The sequence below is a fragment of the Leptonychotes weddellii genome, unplaced genomic scaffold, assembly GCF_054177405.1.
Source record: "Leptonychotes weddellii isolate Sample4059 unplaced genomic scaffold, ASM5417740v2 HiC_scaffold_11790, whole genome shotgun sequence".
Taxonomy (NCBI): Eukaryota; Metazoa; Chordata; class Mammalia; order Carnivora; family Phocidae; genus Leptonychotes; species Leptonychotes weddellii.
Window position 1 is genome coordinate 1 of NW_027696012.1, and position 6608 is coordinate 6608.

The window sequence follows — 6608 nt, forward strand, 5'->3', positions numbered from 1 at the left end:
TGGGTGGCTCAGTTGGTTAAGCGACTGCCTTCGGCTCAGGTCATGATCCTGGAGTCCCGGGATCGAGTCCCGCATCGGGCTCCCTGCTCGGCGGGGAGTCTGCTTCTCCCTCTCCTGCTCCCCCCTCTTGTGCTCTTTCTCTCTCTCACTCTCTCTCTCAAATAAATAAATAAAATCTTTAAAAAAAAAAAAAAAAGATGCTGTGATGATGGCTTTTGGAAATTCAGTCTTTACCAGTGTGTCTATAAATTTTTTTTCCTTTTTCAGTGACAATATGGACAGACCTGTTAGAAGACGACATTCCTCAGTAAGAAACATTAAGTTAATAATTGTTACCTTTGGGGCGCCTGGGTGGCTCAGTCGGTTAAGCGGCTGCCTTCGGCTCAGGTCATGATCCCAGGGTTCTGGGATCGAGTCCCACGTTGGGCTCCCTGCTCAGCAGAGAGCCTGCTTCTCCCTCTCCCTCTGCCTGCCACTCTGCCTACTTGTGCTCTTTCTCTATCTCTGTTAAATAAATAAATAAAAATCTTAAAAATTAATAATAATAATTGTTACCTTTTATTGAATGATGACTATATGTCACAGTAATTTTGACTATAACATCACCATCCCACTGCTGCTGGCTCCTATTGCTCTCTGGATACTCAAATATTTACCTGGTTACACAATTCTGTAAATATACTAAAATTTGTATTTTATGAATTTCATGGTAATTTTATGAATTGTATGCCATGTAAATTATACTTTAATAAAGTTTAAGAATATCTTTAAATAGTGTAGTAATACACAAAAAATCCAACTCAAACTGATTTAGGCACAAAATTTATTGGATTTTGAAATTGAAAAATCCAAAGATAGGGATGACTTTTGGCACAACATAACTGACCAGGGGTTCCAATAATATCACCAATATTAGGATTTTCTCTCACTTTTCTACTCGGACTGCTTCCTCTGGGTAATCTCCATTTTCGGACGTGCCCTCTCCCCATGATTACTATAGTACCTCTAGCTCTCCCAACGTCCAGTTTAACTCCTAAATGAAGAGGTGTCTATTTCCTCAAGATAAAACAAAACAAAGGACTTAGGATTGAATCATATTGGTTCGACTATCTTGTTATGGGTCAAGTCCTCCTTCCTGAACGACTCACTGTTGATGAGAGAATATTATTTGCATATTGTTCTAGACCAGGGCTACATGTTGTGCCCTAGGGTTGGGGTGGAACTTCACCCAGACCACAGGGGATGAGAGAAGGCAAAATAATTGAGGAAGGTGGGCAGGGAGAAGGGAATAGATGCCAGATATTTAAACCAGCCACAAGCTACAGCACTGAAGAGTACGAATTTGAGGAGTTTTACAGGTTTTCACAGAAATTTTAACATCTCTACCTTTCTCCTATGGTGGAATTTGAACAGACTATTAATATTAATCCCAGATTTTCTTGAATAATTTTAATTCTTCTAGATTTTGAAGCCTCCAAGGAGTCCTCTTCAGGACCTCAGATGTGGGAATGAAACAGTTCAGGTAAGTCTCTAATGCAAATGCTTTATAGATGACTATTTTCAGTGATAATTTTAATAGGAACTTTATTAGCTATATGAGGAGAGAACATCATAAATGATTTCTGGTTGAATGTGTACAAGTAAGCATCCAGGGGCTATCAGATTAAAATCCGAACTCTTGAGTACACTGGCACTCTTAATTTTTAAGTCCAGTTTACTTTTCCAGCCTTTCTTGCCACTCTCACACATGTATCTCACCATTGCTTACTATTCTGCAAACATGACACAAACTGTCAAGCCTGCAAGAATTTACATGAAATATCTCCTCTATTTAGATGATTAGTCCTTCATTCTTCTTTGTCCTCCCAACATTCTATTAAAAATTTTTTTTTGGAACATTCTGAAAAGTAGCAGGAATTTTATAGTGAATGCTCATATAATCATCGCTTAGATTCTTCAATTAATATTTTATCATACTTGCTTTATTGTAAGTCTATAGCCCTCATTATTTGGTAATTCCTATTTGTCCTTTAAGACACAACTTTGATATTGCTTCTCTCAGAAAATCATCCCTCAATACCTTCCATTGTAATTGTTTGCTAATGTCCATTCTAAATTGAGAACTCCCTGAGGGTGGGAACTTTATCATGTGTTTTTTCAACTTATTGTGCCTGATATAGTTGAATTTCAGTACATTTTGTTGATTGATGAAATGCATATAGTTTTGGAGACCATATAATTCTGAATGCACACTCTACTCTGGCTTCCCTAATCTTTCTATTTCTCAAATGCATCAAGCTTTTTCCTGTTTCAAGGCCTCTGAACACATTCTACCTAGAATGCTTTCTCTCTACCCAACTCTTCATCTGACTAATTTTTAACTAATCCTTCAGGTCTCAAATATACTTCCTCAAAGAAATCTTCCTGATTCTTAGGCTAGATTAGTTTTGTTTTTTTTAAACATAGTTTTCCTATATAACACTCATCACACTTTGAATTTTGTATTTGTATAGATTTTTTTGTTTTAATGTCTCTGTCACCATTAACACAATAGAGTAAGGAATCATTTATTTCCTTTACCACTATTTTTCCATCAGCACAGGACCTTGTGTGTGTGTGTGTGTGTGTGTGTGTGTGTGTTTTAAAAATGTAATGAGGGGCGCCTGGGTGGCTCAGTTGGTTAAGCGTCTGCCTTCAGCCCAGGTCATGATCCCAGGGTCCTGGGATCGAGCTCCATATCGGGCTCCTTGTTCAGCGGGGAGCCTGCTTCTCCCTCTCCCACTCCCCCTGCTTGTGTTCCCTCTCTTGCTGTGTCTCTCTCTATCAAATAAATAAATGAAATCTTAAAAAAAAATGAAAATAAAAATGTAATGAATGCTGAATGAGTAAAGGACAGATTCATAGACTCAAATCTTTAAAACCAACAGGACCTCACCAGTAATCTTAAATCCAATTTCTTAGTTTTATAGAAGAAAAAAAAATGAGGTCCAAGGGGGTCAAATTTTTATCTAAGCCCACACAGCTAGTTAGTGGCAGACTTCACAACTGAGCTGTAATCTCCTAATTTCTAGCTCAGTGCTCTTTCCAATATAGCACAAAAATTTCAGCTTTTCTTTCTTTTTTTTATTTTTTAACTTATTTTTATTTATTTTTATTACTATTTTTTAATTTAAAGATTTTTATTTATTTATTTGTCAGAGAGAGAGAGAGAGAGCACAAGCAAGGGGAGCAGCAGAGGGAGAGGGAGAAGCAGGCTCCTCACTGAGCAAGGAGCCCAATGTGGGACTCGATCCCAGGACCCTGGGATCATGACCTGAGCCGAAGGCAGATGCTTAATGACTGAGCCACCCAGGTGTCCCTTTTTTTTTTAGTAAGAAGTATATTAGTCTTAGTATATAGTATATTAGACTGAGCCATCCAGGCACCCCATAAATTAAATTTTAAAAACTGGTTAAGATGCTAAATTTTGTTATGTGTATTTTACCACAGTTAAATTTTTTTCTTAAATCCTAAAAATAGTATAATAAGTTTACCGTAACAGGCCACATATCACTTGCTTTGTCCCCAGTCTTTCTTCTTCTTCTTTTTTTTTTAAGATGTTATTTATTTATTTATTTGAGCAGGGGAGAGAGAGAGAGAAAGCAGGGAGAGGGACAGAGGGAGAGGGAAAAGCAGACTCCCAGCTGAGCAGGGAGCCTGAAACGGGGCTTGATCCCAGGATTCTGGGATCATGACCTGAGCTAAAGGCAGACGCTTAATCTACTGAGTCACCCAGGTGCCCCTTAATTTTTCTTAATAACAAACAATCATTCATTTAAAAGGAGAGAGAAAAAGTAAGGGACAGTAATCAACTTCGTTAAATATATGTTTGTGTTGGTATGCTTATTACCATTCACATGGAAAATCATATTCATGGGCACCTGGGTGGTTCAGTCGTTAAGTGTCTGCCTTCAGCTCAGGTCATGATCTTGGGGTCCTGGGATTGAGCCCCATGTCGGGCCCCCTGCTCAGCGGGGAGCCTGCTTCTCCCTCTCCCACTCCCCCTGCTTGTGTTCCCTCTCTCCCTGTGTCTCTCTCTGTCAAATAAATAAATAATATCTTAAAAAAAAAAAAAATCATGTTTGTTAAGTGCATTGAGATATTTCAGAGAAATAAATAATTACCAAAATTAATAATATCACATTAACTCAGAATAAGACTTGGTCTCTGTCTGTAGTACTTTGGAGACCTAATTCATAGTAGTTTCAGTAAGAATCATACCATATAAGAAAACAATCAACAAAACTAAAAAACTAAAAAGCAACCTATGGAATGAGAGAAGATATTTGCAAATGACATATCAGATAAAGGGCTAGTATGCAAAATCTATAAAGAACTTAGCAAATTCAACACCCAAAAAGAAGAAATCCCATCAAGAAATGGGCAAAAGACATGAACAGACATTTCTCCAGACACATGAAGATTGCTCAACATCACTCATCCTCAGGGAAATAAAAATCAAAACCACAATGAGATACCATCTCACACCAGTCAGAATGGCTAAAATTACCACTCAGGAAACAACAGATATTGGGGAGGATGCAGAGAAAGGGGAGCCCTTTACACTGTTGATGGGAATGCAAACTAGTACAGCTACTTTTGGAAAACGGTATGGAGATTCCTCAGAAAGTTAAAAATAGAACTACTCTCTATGACCCAGCAATTGCACTACTAGCTATTTATGCAAAGGATACAAAAATAGTGTTTCAAAGGAGCACATGCACCTCAATGTTTATAGCAGCAATGTTCACAATTGTGAAAATATGGAAAGAACACAAATGTCCATCAACAGTTGAATGGATAAAGAAGATGTGGTACACATGCACGCACAAACACACTGGAATATTAGCCATCAAAAAGAATGAAATCTTGCCATTTGCAATGATGTGGGTGGAACTAGAGGGTATTATGCTAAGCAGAATAAGTCAGTCAGAGAAAGACAAATAACATATGATTTCACTCATGTGGAATTTAAGAAAACATGAACATAAGGAAAGAAAAATAAAATAAGGTAAAAACAGTAAGAGAGGCAAAGCATAAGAGTCTCTTAACTATAGAGAACAAACTGAGGGGAAGTGGGAGGGAATGGGGTAATTGGGTGAAGGGCATTAAGGAGCACTTGAGATAATGAGCACTGGGTGTTATATGCAACTGATAATAACTAAACTCTACTCTGAAACTAATAATACACTCTATGTTAACTAACTTAAAAAAGAAAAAAGAATCATACCATATATTCTCTGCCCTTAGGAATCTAATGCTTTGAGAAATAAGAAAAGCTCTCGTCGAGTCAGCTTTGCAGATACTATAAAGTAAGTTGGAAAGAGGAATGATTAAAATGTTACAGGTAATGATTTTTTGTGTATCAAACCAGGTATGTTGGTAATAACTGACTTGGATAATCTGGGTTTTAATTACATAAGCATTAGAGAATTATTATTAAAAAGTTGTTATTCAGCTTTATGCTTGAGAAACATTGAAAGCATCACCTCTAAAGTCAGAAAAAAAAACAGCTATGTCTTAGCACGGTTAATTTAACATTGTATTGAAGGTGCTAATAAAAATAGAGGAAGTGGGACTGGGGAGAAAGATGGCGGAAGAGTAGGGGACCCTATTTCAACTGGTCCCAGGAATTGAGCTGGATATCTACCAGACCACTCTGAGTGCCCACGAAACCAGCCTGAGATGTAAGAAGATCTGGATCTCTACAAGCAGAATATTGCAGGCGGTTGGTTTTGAGGTACGAAGCGGGGAGCCGTGATTCCGCAGGCAGATATCAGAGGATAAACGGCAGCAAGAGGGTGCCTGGCCGTGGGGATCCTACACCACCGGTAAGTGACAGCCTCACGTGCTGGGGACCGGGCACAGACTCACAGACAGGTAGTGGCGGGGAAAGGACTTTAGGGCAGCCCCCGGGGCAGAAACCCAGAGCGGCGGGGTCGTGTGTATGTGCCTGAACTGGGAGCAGCTGGCGGTTTTAGAAGCACAAAGGGCAGAGATGGACCCTGACCTGGAGGCAGGACTAGGAGTGCTGCGGAGGGGCGCACAACCCAGGACGCTGCAGTTTATAGCAGCACGGAGAGAAATGGAGACGGTGTGGCCTGGAGAGCTCACAGAAGAACAGACTGCGATCTCTCTGCTCTGAGGCAGAGGGTTGGAAACGGTCTCGTCTGCTCTGACTCGCGGAAGAGACGCGGAAAGCCACCAGGGAAAGCCGCCAGAGAACAAAACCCCAAAGACTGATTCCCGCTGAGCCCATCCCCCACCACAGAGGGGCAGGGCAACTCCGCCCAAACAGGGTTGCCTGAGTAACAGTGCGGCAGGCCCCTCCCACAGAAGACAGGCTGGGAAAACAAGAGGCCAGCAACCCTAAGGTCCCAAGAAAACAGGTGCATCTTGCTTGGATTCTGGTCAATAATTTGGACTCTATACATTCCCTCAAACGCCCATCAACAGAATGACTAGGAGGAGGAGCCCCCAAAATAGAAAAGACTCAGAGATTATGACTTATGCTGCAGATTTACAAATGGATGCAGATATAACCAAGATGTCGGAGATGGAATTCAGGC

The 6608-nt window shown here is 40.0% G+C and overlaps 1 long non-coding RNA gene across 1 annotated transcript; it reads left to right on the plus strand.

Annotated features, from left to right (window-relative positions):
- The first annotated feature begins 266 nt into the window (after positions 1-266).
- On the plus strand, positions 267-6598 carry LOC145718182 (uncharacterized). Its single transcript, XR_014141631.1, has 3 exons — positions 267-307; positions 1463-1522; positions 5290-6598. It is a non-coding gene; the product is annotated as an uncharacterized LOC145718182 (long non-coding RNA).
- Positions 6599-6608: the final 10 nt, after the last annotated feature.